Source organism: Lethenteron reissneri, chromosome 1, assembly GCF_015708825.2.
Source record: "Lethenteron reissneri isolate LAM-NWPU_2019-01 chromosome 1, ASM1570882v1, whole genome shotgun sequence".
Classification (NCBI taxonomy): Eukaryota; Metazoa; Chordata; class Hyperoartia; order Petromyzontiformes; family Petromyzontidae; genus Lethenteron; species Lethenteron reissneri.
This window is the reverse complement of record NC_083779.1, coordinates 4,384,803-4,397,465: the sequence shown is the minus strand read 5'-3', so window position 1 is coordinate 4,397,465 and position 12,663 is coordinate 4,384,803. Positions and strand designations below refer to the sequence as shown.

The 12,663-nt window shown below is 47.4% G+C and overlaps 2 protein-coding genes across 2 annotated transcripts in view; one reads left to right on the top strand and one right to left on the bottom strand.

Moving 5' to 3' along the window:
- LOC133361043 (double-stranded RNA-specific adenosine deaminase-like) overlaps positions 1–12,257 on the bottom strand; it is a 59,158-nt gene extending 46,901 nt beyond the window's left edge. Inside the window, exons 1-2 of the mRNA XM_061579918.1 lie at positions 12,101–12,257; positions 1,196–1,327 (exon numbers count right to left, since the gene is read on the bottom strand). The gene's annotated coding sequence lies outside the window, so the exon portion shown is untranslated. The remainder of the gene's footprint in view (positions 1–1,195; positions 1,328–12,100) is intronic.
- The window catches only part of SNRPA1 (small nuclear ribonucleoprotein polypeptide A'), an 840,838-nt gene that overhangs the window by 453,574 nt on the left and 374,601 nt on the right, over positions 1–12,663 (top strand). The window lies entirely within an intron of this gene.

Here is a 12,663-nt window from a genome sequence, read left to right as displayed (position 1 = left end):
CCGCTCACCCCCTCCCCGTAACATTTCGTTCATATTGCATCATCCATAACGAGAGCAGCTATCGTCACCCCACGTTACAGACCAACGAATGGACAGATGGGCAGAGCTAACGCATTAACGGTTTTACTCCAGAGTCGGAAAGCACAGCACGGAAGATGGTGCGCAGAGCTCGTACATCTCAGAGGCACAGACAGACGATCGACCGTGAGTTAGTGAGCGAGGCTTCTCTTCTCCATGGGCTCTTGCCTAGTCATCGGTCATGATCCATCCACTGCTGGAGGAAGGCCTCCCCAAGCCGTCACCATCTCTCACGGTCTCGCGATAAGGATTCGTATTTACAGGGCGCTCCGTAAAGTGCCTCGGTAAGTCAGAGCGTCTTACATAACCATTTAATCTCAAGCGTTCCAACGCCCTGCTGTCGTCTAGCCAAGAGAACCCTGAGCGGCAGCCGTCCAAAGGTGAACACGTCACCTGGCCTGTGACACAACAACCCCGCTCCTGCACACGAGCCCATCTCATGGCTCCATCTCCTCTGCGCACGTCTCTCGTACAAGATCCATTTTTTAGCCGTCATTCCATCGTTAGTCTCGGCTGCCGGCTAATTGTCCTTTTCTTAACAGTCGCGATGACGTCCCTAACTCGGGTACATGCGTACGTGTGTATGTTTAACTTTTTTGCACCGTACGTAACAAACTGTGCTAATCGAAGGCGCGGGGGAAGGACAACAAACTAAACACAAAAAGCAGTTCTAAAGAAATAAGCTTCCAATCTACATGATTTTAAAGTGCATAGCTCCAGCGGCTTCCTAATTTTGGAAGGAAGAGCGTTCCAGACGGCCACAGAAGCGCATCTGAAAGTGCGGTGACCACCGTCTTTGATCGAGGGCTCGCTAAAAGCCGCTGCTGCGAGGACACCTGGAATTCACGTGATGGTTTATGCTGCTTGACGAGAACAGCCAAGGAATCCTGGTTCATCTGCGGCAAACGCTTTGCTTGTAATGAGTGTGACCTTATCATGTATTCGTCCGGCAACCAGAAAGCCAACGCAGCAATCGAAGCGTTTCCTCTTGTCCCGTCTCTCAGTCTAATTCCACGCTTCTGTGCACAAGTTTCAGCTCGTTGTGTTTACAGAACAAAAAAAAGTGGACGTTTTTTTATTTTTCGTGCGATCAAAGTACAAGCAGTTAAAATTTCACCAGCCGAAGTGGCCCAGAGGTCAAACTGCCGAGCGTGGCACCGTCGAGATTCTGGGTTGCAGTCCAAGGCGGCCGCCAGCGACTAAACCGGGATCTCCAAGTGGGGTAGTCTCACAGCACGTTCACCGATGACTGCACAACAACAACAAAACACAATCAGGTCAAATGTACTTCCGCACTGAATTTGGCTAATCTCCAACTCCCGAGGATTAAAAGTTATCGTTCTGGCCATTGCGCGTCGAACGCTGCTCTCAAGTGCTGCCCTCAACCGTGTGGAGCAGAGGAAACATTCCAGGGGATCTCAGAGGTACTGGGACATGTGTCAAAATAGCTTTGGATTCCTCCAGTAGAAACCAACATCCTGATTGTGATAGCTATGCAATATCCAAATTATGTCTCGCATGGGTACGATTCACCGCCGCTCTGCGAGAGCTCCGATCGGATCCCTTAATGTCACGTGACGTGACACGGATTGCACAATCGGGATAAAAGTGCTCAAAGATTAATACAACAACGATTAGCCAATTGCTGCCGTCGTTGACTCGCTCACACAACGGAAGGAAGGCGCCGGTCGTTACGCGAGGGCCATTTTGAAACAAGACTCGCGATCAAACTGGCCCTCGAGGTTCTCCGGGCACGATTTTGTAACTGCTGCTGCAAGTTGTCCACCTCGCCCACTCCCCACCCCCCTCCCTCCATCCCTCCTCCCATAAAAGGCTCTTGCGCCCCACCGGTTCTAAATCGTTGCAGGCGAGTGTCGGGAAAATACGTATTCTGCAAATTATAACAAGCTCCGGGAAGTAATGAGAACCCAAGCTTTGGGATCATTTGAAAAAAATGCACAACAATTTCACAGAAAATGACGCCCTGGGAAAAGCGGGACGGACGAGACTAAGATATAAAGTCGAGTCGAATGGAGTTGAACACAGGTTATAAAAATTGTCTTCTTATACGAAGAATATGGTCATATTGGTGGCAGCGGTGGTACGGTGGCAATAAAGTTGTTGACTAAGTGCCATTAAAGTTATACAATTCCGGTCACAAAATTGCCATAAAGACCAACGATTTTCAAAAAAGGCCGAATTGATAACGCTAGCCGTGTGAAGAGACACTTAATAGACGGGGCCTGCTGCAAAGGCTACCATCTCCAACCCCACGAAGCGCCTAAAGAACGAAAGTGGAGCCCACAGATGAATTCCGTCGTTTGAGCAACAACAACAACGATAACAACAACGATAACAACAACGACAACGATAACAACAACGGGGCGAACTCAAAACGAACTCCCACCGAAACGAGCTCCACGTTGTGGCCCAACATCAGGCCTGCAAAACCTCCCGTGGTATGCCGCCTCCGCCGCCATGACGACAACAAAACCATACTTGGCAAACAAAAAAATGCGAGGAAACGTGTACGGAGCCTCCCGTGACACCGAGATCACCCGCAAACATCGCCCGGGGTCCCGGATAACAACATTTTGGGATCGGCCGTGCGAGACAACCGGACGAAGCGGGGGTCTCTTCCTGAAGGCCATCGGCGCGAATGCCACGGCGGAACTCGGCCAAGGTTCCTCGTCAAAGCCTCATCGAGGGTGCCCCCCCCACCACCACCACCGCTGCTCCGCGTGGTTTTGTTCTGCCAAGAAAAAGGCCGTGGTCGCTCCACCATCCACCGCTTCGGAACGGCGGCCACCGGCGGCCGTCGCTGCCGAGCCTCCTCCACACGCGTGGCGTTAAAGACAACGAAACCCTGCACGCACCCCCGGCTCCCCCACCGCCATAGTGCAGTGGCTGCAGTCACGTCAACCAAACCGCGGAACGCAAACGCGAACGACCGTGCTCCAGCTGGCCTGCTCTCCGGCGGTCTGGACGTCATCCGTCGCGCTAGTTGCCGGAGTTGTTAGCGTGCGAGGCTCGCAAATCTAAACCTGGACGCGTACTTTTGCACGTTTACGTTTGCGTCCGACCACAAGCGCTGCCCACGACAAGAAGACGGCGGCCACAAAAATTGAAGCTGCTGTGTGCTGGTAATAACGTCGTCGACTGTACCAGGTGCCAATAAAGTTACGTGAATCTCGTGATCTTATCTGGGAGTGGTCTCGGTGCAGATGAAGCTGTTTGATTGCAGCCGGTGTAAATAAAAAAAAACATACTCTCCGAGTCTTTCGGTAAAGTCACGAAGATAGGTTCAAAGAAGAAAAACTAAAAATACGATTCATTCTTGGTTCTTTCGGTCAAGTCACGTAGAAGGGAAATAATAAAATAATATAAAGATAAAACAAGAAATTTTTGTTTTATATTTATATTATTTTATTATTTCCCTTCTACGTGACTTTACCAAAAGAACCAAGAATATAAAAAACAACGACGTTTCGATCGCAACACAAGCGGTCGGCATCAGGAAAAGGGAGTTAAAGCCTCTAAAGGCGAACTGTTTATAAAGTTTTGAAATGGGCATGTCACAAGTGTCAGCAGCATGAGCAGGGGAGCTAATGTTAATGTAAGAGATGGTCCTCGTAGAGCAGCGGTCGGGAACCTATGGCTCGCGAGCCATATATGGCTCTTCCAGTGACGGCATATGGCTCCCAGACAATTTTGAGTTGAAAAAAATAATAAAAAAATCAGTTTGGAACTGATTTTAAAATACTTGTGATATTGCTTAATAATACTGCGTCATTTTAAAGTAAACAGAAATTAGTTTTGAAGATAAATTTCACGGGTCACGCCTGCACGAAGCTCAACCTCACCACGTACGAACCAGACTACAAGGCCATCAGCAAAACCATGCAGCACCAGAAGGCGCATTAAAAATAAGACATATTTAATTTATTATACGTTAAAAATACTATATGGCTCTCAATGAAATATACTTAGAAATATTTGGCTTTTATGGCTCTCCCAGTCAAAAAGGTTCCCGACCCCTGTCGTAGAGGGCGACGACGCTGCTGGTGGTGGGGTTTCCACCAATTTAAGGGCTGCCAAGTAATATTTACACCTCGCTTTAGACACTCACAGTGTTGACGGTGGAGGTTGCCGCTAGAGGCGATGGTACTCGTAGCGGGCCACGACAGCACTGGTGGGTGGCTTCCACTAATAAAGGGCTAAACCTCTTCTTGGTTCTTTCGGTAAAGTCACGTAGAATGGAAATAATAAAATAATAAAATAAAACATAAGACCAGGTCTGTCTGTCGGGGAGACAGACAGACCTGGTCTTCACCTGAGGACGGCTGCTTGTGTTGTGGCCGAAAGGTCGTAAGAATAATTGTATAATGTTTTATTTTATTGTTTGATTATTTCCACTCTACGTGACTTTACCGAAAGAACCAAGAAGATGAATCCCTGCAGTCACGAAAGCTTTAAATCGAAAATTAAAGCGCTAAACGTCGTAGTTTTTGTTATTTTCTTTGAACCTACCTACGTGACTTTACCGAAAGACCCAGAGAGTATGAATTGTTGCAGTCACGAAAGCTTTAAGTAAAACAAACGGTTATGAAAAGCTGGTCAACTGCACGCACGCCAGCTCACAAAACTCTTGCTTAAAAATACGGGGAAAGCCACATCACAAATCCCTGGTTAACGAACGAAAAGGTCGCCCCCGCAACCAGGTTGACTTCTCCGCCCATCCAGCGGACGAAGCGGTCTTTCGAGACGAGAGCACAACGAGAGCGGATTGCTTTTTATTTCTTTACGCACGGCACCCAACACGCTGGGCGTCTCAGAGCGACTCGCATCGCCATCTGAAGCATTCGAAAGGGCACACCGCCCCCCCCCTCCCAGCGGCATCTATCCCCGTGGACACAAGAGGTATCTCAGCAGCCCCCCCCCGCAAAACGGGTATTATTCTGCGAGCAGATGGGCGACAATTCCCCCTCCCGTGTGCAATCCCAAATGACGTCACTATCTAACAACACCGACTTGTGATGCACCGCAAGGTATTAGCTCCACACTCGCGAAGAGACACCGACGGCGACTTGGGAGGCGCGAGGAACCATAGGTGAGCGGGAACACGGTTACAGCGGCGAGCCGGCGGCGCTACCTACAATTGCCCAAGCTCTGCAGTGCTCTCTGCAATAGGATGTTCTGAGCCGATTAAATGAGTTGTTACACACACGTGGGGAGGAATACGGAGCACCCGGGGGAAACGCACGCTCGCGTGAGATGGGGCAGCACTCTATGCCGCACAGATTCCAAGAACACAGGATGAGATGTTACTATCCTTTGTGCAAGCACTTCCAAGAGTTCATGAACAGTGAGCCTGGTGAAATTTGGGGAGCGCATCATCAGTAGTGTACCTTTGGTTCCTAGGGTGTTTCGGCCTTTCACACTATACACCCTACCCAAAGGCGGCCAGCGACAGGGTGATCAATCCTACACTTGCGTCCCATGCCCAATTAGTCATAGGAGTTGCCTTGTTGTTGATAGCCAACATCCCATGGGATGGGAGTCCACATTTGCTATCTCGCTGCTGCCTCTACAGTGCTGTTACAGAATATTTATTTGTACCGTAGGAGGAATCCGGTGAGCTACGAAGCCCTTTTTTCACCGATGTCCAGTAGTGCAGGCAGCCACGTGCAGCACAGCCACCGCCGTCGCCACGGTGAGGCTAACAGCGGTGGGTGGCACCGCCGCCGACTCGAGTTGTGAAATTAACCGCGAGGCTAAAACAATAACACACCGATGGAATGCCTCAACCGTTGAACCTTCAGGTGAGACAGAACATGCGGGGGTGGAGCTGCGGCACGCTCGCTTGGTTACAGCAACGCGCGATGAACCCGGCGACCCAAGTTTGATTTCCCGCCATGCCTCACGCTCAGTGACGAGATATGTCTGAACCGGTCGGTTCTAGCTTCTCCCCTCTGGCCATCCGCCCCCCCCCACCCCATTCAACTTTCACCACAAGCTAGCACTGACCAGCGCGGTGATGTACGATCAAGCAATGACCGACACGACATTGGGGAGGACTTCATCCAGCGGCGGATTGACAAAATGGGGGTTGTGAATTTATACGCTAGAAATGTCCACTTTGTTGAGCTATAATTTGTTGCCAGGTTGGTTCTTAAAAATAAGTTAATACTTCACAGTGGGCTCTGCCTGGTAGGATGGGAATGGTTTGTTGTATTTGTATTTGGGAGATTTGCTTACCTTTCTTGTACTTTGCACGACTATTATGGTTATTGTACTGTTTATTGTTGTCACGTTCTTACCTGTTTCGACTGGACATCTGTGAAAAATAACTTTATAGCTCATCAGATTCCTCCAGTATGAATAAATATTCAGATTCTGCAATTCCTTACATTCATAAATGTACAAATAACTATCCGCTTTAAGGCCAACTGTTCACTTCTGGGAATTCGTGTTTCCTCCCCACGCCCAAAATGCAAAACACGAATCGTGTCATTGGCAAAATGTCCCCCTTATGAAAAGGAATTTCGAGACTCGGTGAGGTTTTCCCTGTGAGGATAAAAGCTAATATAAGCAGAAATCCCCGTCCTGTGACTCTACATAAAACATATACAAACATTCTAGTCCATCAGCCGACTTGCTTTCGATACTAATATTATTAAGCTGCTTCATTTGTTTAAGCAAAGCTAACAACTCTAGACTGGTTTCAACATTTTGGGTCTCATCAAAAGCTGCTGCTGGATTACCAGATGCTATTGGCAAGGGTACTCCATCAAACTATGGGGCTCCATTCAAAGCAAAGAGCAACAGAGTGTGTGAACTCATGATGCACTACCGTTTGGGTATTATGGGTAATGATACAAACAAGACGTTTTCAGGGGTGGGGCGATGATTGCTTCGTGTTAATTCCAACCGAGTAAAATAATAACATGAGCGGGAATTATTCCATTCTGTGTCTAAACATGAAAACTAAATTCGGTACATCAGCCCTCCTGGCTCCCCAGTCCAGTATCATCAAGTGGCGTTAATTGTGGCCGCTGGCTGCAGGCAGGTATCTGAGGAGCCCCAGTCAGGTTTTATCCCGCCCCATGTTTTTGACGGACTCAAAAAAAACCCGGCACATGCATTTCCGCTTAAGAGGTTGTGAAGGCATTCACCGATCGCGTGCCCGTTCAACATTTATTTGATTCCTTGCTTTAAAAATTGTATGCTTGAAATGCTCGGGCTATTAGAGAATTGTTTTTTTTTTGAGCTGCCAGGAGGAAATGGTAAACTAAAACCCAGTGACCTCCAAACTGGTCTGACCGGACAGGTGGAGTGTTTGGGCTCAGAGGAGCCTTCCCGTCTTATCACAGTGTCAGTTCGAATTTGAATGTCTTTCACTCTTTCCGTATGTATGCCTCTCAAGCCTATCACTCTTAGCCAGCCGGCCTGTCTGTCTGTCTGACTGTCTGTATACTTGTTTCTCAGTCTGTCTGTTTGTCACAATATTTTTGCCTGCCTGGTTCTAGCTGCCCGTCTCTCTGCTCAAAGGAAAAAATACTTTGTTTCCATGGGACACATGACCGAGTCGGCCCCGATTAATCCCAGAACTCGAGGTGAAGGTCAGCTCGATACTCAAGTAGGCAACAACAACAAAAATGCAGCTTTCATTAATTTCCAAGTTACTTAAGGTCGTCACGCGAGCGGTTAAAGTCTAACCGAGAAACACTCGAGTCGAAGATCAGAACGGTGCTGATGTCAAACTGAAATGTTGTTAAAAAGCCCTCCGACGCCTTGTCGAACTGAACTTAATGTAGCTCTGAAGAAGCTCCCGGCGTGAGTGGCGAAACATCAGACATCGTGCCGAACAACCACGTGTTTCGCTGCACGACGCGGAAACACGCGAGAGAGCCACGCAGCCCGACTGCGGAAAAAAATCCACGCGGCCGTATTCATGGTTCATTTAAACGCAAAATTAAGTGTTCACCTTGCCTACAACAGCTGTGTTAGACATGCCTGGTGACGTATCTTCCTCTACGATGTCAGGAATTCATGCCAGGTTGTGACACAAGATCGGCCTGGAAAAATCAGGCTGCAGCCGATTTTTTTGGAGTAAATTTTTTTTGTTACAGAAGCATGTTAACTTAAATTCAGACACGTGTTACAGCGTGTACCGTGCAAACAGGACATACGTGTGTGTGTGTTGCCAGTCTGTCTTTCTGTCTATTAACGCTGTATCATGATGGCCTATTCTTACAATCATGCCACATTGGTGTGGCAGGGTGGCTCAGAAGTCAGAGAGACAAGCCAGCACTGCTGACACCGTTGCCTTGAATCCAGGTTTGAGCGACATGTGATTAAACTGTGTTCTCAAATGTAACGTGGGAGTTTGATGGTTTAGTTGTTACCAAAAACGGCACCTACAAAACCGAAATCAAATTTGGTTCTGCACTTATTTTGCTAAAATCCATCTCCGAGAATAAAAGAAACACGTTTATGGTCACAAGAGGGGGCGGGAAAGTGCTGCGTTCTACTATCTGGACCAGAGGTCACTTGGAAAGCACCTCAGGTAGCTCCTTTGTGTGTTTTTTTTAAATCCTTTATATTAAGTTTGCTTGCTTCCTTACGACCGTGCAAATCTTTCGGTCGTTTTTTAACCCACTTCCCGTGATCCAATCGAGCTGACATTTTCCACACAGACTCGTTGTGCGTGACAATTAATGTTTGTGGGGGAAAAAAATACAAAATTTTACACTTTTTAGGACTAAAATATTATATTTAATTACCAATTGCTTAATGGTGCAATGCAATCATCTGACCCATAGGTGGCAGCCATCTCAAGCCAGAGGACGAGAGGACTCTAGCCGCCACGCATATAAAGGATTTATAGTGAAAAACTTTGTTTTTACGGGTTATACTTGTTTTCACCTTCGTGGGCAGTTGTCTGGCACGGGAAGGGAGCGCGTGCCCCTGCCAGCTATCCGAGTTGTAGACTTTTCCATCTCGTGCAGCAATCATGCACAGAGCACAATCGGGATACATTTTTTTGGCAAAACTTAAACAAACAATCGGTCTCACGGACGCCTTCACTTTCAGCGGGCACGTTAAAAACCCCAAGCGCATCCGGTAGCCCCTTATCTCAAACTCAACGCCACGGCACCACGTGGTACCTGCGTTCGACCGAGTCGACTTAGAGGAAGCACAGGCCCAAGCCGAAATGCGGGTTTGCACCCTGGCGATGACATTAATCCCGAATTAATGTATACAAATTTTACTCGAACTTAGCACATTTACTACTTTATATATTGTATTATTAAAATGTGGTTCCCTGTTGTCGTTGCGAATTAAACTTTACTTAACTGTAATAATATTTTACTGCCCTTAATTAATTAACTTATGGAAGAGGGGCTTCCCCAAGCCCTGTTGGTGGTTATTCTAACTTCACCGCGCCACTTGTGTGGAGTTCAGCGAAGTCGGTGGGCACAGGATCGGTTTAGAAATCGCTCGCCACCAGGAATCAAACTCGGGTTGCCGGGTTCGCTGCTCAGTATTAACCACCGTGGTCACCGCTGTAAGCCAATCAATCTTGATTTCACGTGCCAATATACCGCCCTCAAACAAAAAGTAGGCATCGGTCAACATTACATCAGAACGGGAACGGTACAGGGTGAGGACTAAGACTCGTAGAGCAACAGGAATTAAAAAAAAAACGTAACGACTTCAGCGGATAATGATTTGTGAAATAATTTTTTTAAATCGATTAATGTACTTACCGAGGTGACTTATGAGGTTGCTGCTTCAGTAAAAAATAACAGATGAAGAATAAATGTAGGTTTGTTATTTCATCCAGGAAATGTTGAGGATTACAGACGCCTCAATCGTCTTGGTGTAGCCGAGGGTTAGGCACCGGGTGATTATTAACAATAGACTACAGGGGAGCAAATAGTTACTAGCATCGGAAACAGTTGTGCATGCATTCTAAATATTTTATTTGGACTGTGTGAATGAGGTTCTCAGTGTGTGCACACAACTCATTCAGTTACCGAATCGTTGCAATGAGAATTGTCGTGAATGTGAATTTGCCTTTTAAACACACGGCCCGATTGTGTTGCCATGGAGGGAGCATACTTCGAGTGGCAAAAGCAAATAGAAGTCAAACGTTTAATCCAGCGGCAATACGTTTAAAACGTCGTAACTGCCTATGAAGGGCCATTTTGCCTGCATCAAGCAAATCTGGCTGACGATTCCACCTGATGACGGAGACTTGTGTTGCCTCCGAAACGTCGTGATTTTATTTTTTTATTAATTTTAATTTCATTTTTTTACCTACGTGACTTTACCGAAAGAACTGAGAGTATGAATCCTTGCAGTCACGAAAGCTTCAAATCTAGAGCCTATCGTATATTTTCCCCTGCAAATGCGGTGTTGTTAACGAACACGATGAGTTGTTTTGGTCGTTATTTGTACAACAATGCCGATGGATTAACACCAAATACCGTGTTTAAAAAGGCCTAACTGCTGATGTGCCCCAGAATGTCTCAACGATTCCAGGGTTTCATTGCTTTAAGTCACTGCTCTTGTGCAAAGCCGCAACGGGGGGGGGGAGCTGGTGGCTAGAAACTCTATGCCCGTATTCACGTGAAGACGTAGAATTGGAGCTCTACTTACATTTGCTCTTGACTACAAAAGCGTGGACTCACTCGGGTTCATCTATTCATCAGCGTTGTGATGTTTGGACAGGCAAACAAACATTTGGATTGTCCCAACTGACCCACAAAGCGTTGCATCTGTGTGTGGGGGTCATCCCGTCCAACGTGACGAGGAGATCGGGACATTGTTTTGAGCTCTGAGCTCTCCGTGATTGGATCCTTTGTAGCCGTGACCTTGAAGGTCGACGTTTAAAACAACACAAATAATCGGCGTTCTCGTGAACACCGATTATTTTTGTTCGCCGTCCTTCAAACGCTCCTCCCGACGAGCCGAAAGAAACTGAACGTTGTGCGCGCACAACAACGCGCCGGGAATTCCGACCGAAGCGCTCGTAGCTCAATCATCGAGTGGCATCTCCTCTCAAAACCGATGGGGGTTACGCCAACAAAGCGGACACGACGCTCAGGCAAAAACTACCGATCCCCCCCCCCTCAAGAAACTAAAACTGCTGTAGTTTTAACAGCAAGCGAGCAAGATTCCGTACACACCATCTCCGGTTGCACAAATGAAAACACGAGGAGCGTGGCGATAAATCACAAGGAAGTTGGTGTTCGCACGCCGCGGTGTGTCGGACCCATCGCACACAGTTCAATGTTTCGATCGCCACTGAGAAAGATCTGCGGCGAACGGTCGATATGAACTCTCTATAAACCGGCCCCCCCATTTCTTCCACCTTCACAGGCTGGGGGGGGGTGGGTGGTGAAGTATGGTTCCGAAACCTCACCGTCTGTCAGACACGGGGGTGGGTAGGTGGGTAGGTGGGTAGGTAGGCCTCCCCAATCGAGGCAAGTCGCGTGACGAAATCGCATTAACATTTCAACGATGAACTTTAAACCCACTGCAGGACAACGAAAGGCATTTTTTTGTCAATGCATTCAAAAATGAAAGTGGTTTGCTACAATTATCATCTGCCGACAAGTATTTTACGGAAATTCCACATTCCTATGGCCGGGCGGGCGGGGTAGAGGAATTGGATGCAAACCGAGCGAACCTTTTTTTGTTTGACCTCATTAGTCTCTTTCGGTCATTGTGTTGATTTTAATTGCGATTAATTCGCTGTGGAGGAGTGTGAGAGAGACAGGGGGGGGGGGGGGGAAGGTATATTTCACGAGGAAATGTCGACGATACTGACGTGAAACGAGTCGCTCTCTCTCTCACGGTGGGTGGGTAAAGTGTGTAAAGAGACGAACGCGCAGGAGAACGCGTGCGTTTAAAAAAAAAATCAAAATGAAAAGCCATCGCGATTGGATTTTTGCCTCAGCGAAGACAAAAAAATGTATCAAACGCCCACCCACAAACGCGCCTCACTCACCCGACGTACGTTCGGCTAAGGAGGTCCTCCCGAGGTTCAAGCCCCCGTGTAGGGTAATCTTATGTTAGGGGGGGTGGGGGTTGAATACTTTTTTTAAATCGAACGTCCCGAGACTCAATTCTTCACAATGAACGAAGGGACCACCGCCAAACCAAGTACAGTGCGCACTGTATAAAAAACCGGAAGAGGCGGAGCTACGACCGGAAACACAAGTGGGGGGGGACGGGGGCGGGTGTTCCGGTTTGGGGGCGGCGGGCGGGGGGGTGCCATAGCACGTGGCCCCATGCCAAACCTTGACAATGTCAATTCTTAATAGAGGTTTTTGTTTGTGTTAGATGGCGTAAATATATAAATGTGTCGTTAAACCCGCCACCACCCGACACGGCCAACTAGAAAGGGGTCCATCTTCTTGGTTCTTTCGGTAAAGTCACGTAGAATGGAAATAATAAAATAATAAAAATAAAACAATACTTTTTTTATTATTATTTTATAATATTATTTTATTATGTTTTATATATTTTTTCCATTCTACGTGACTTTACCGAAAGAACCAAGAAGATGAA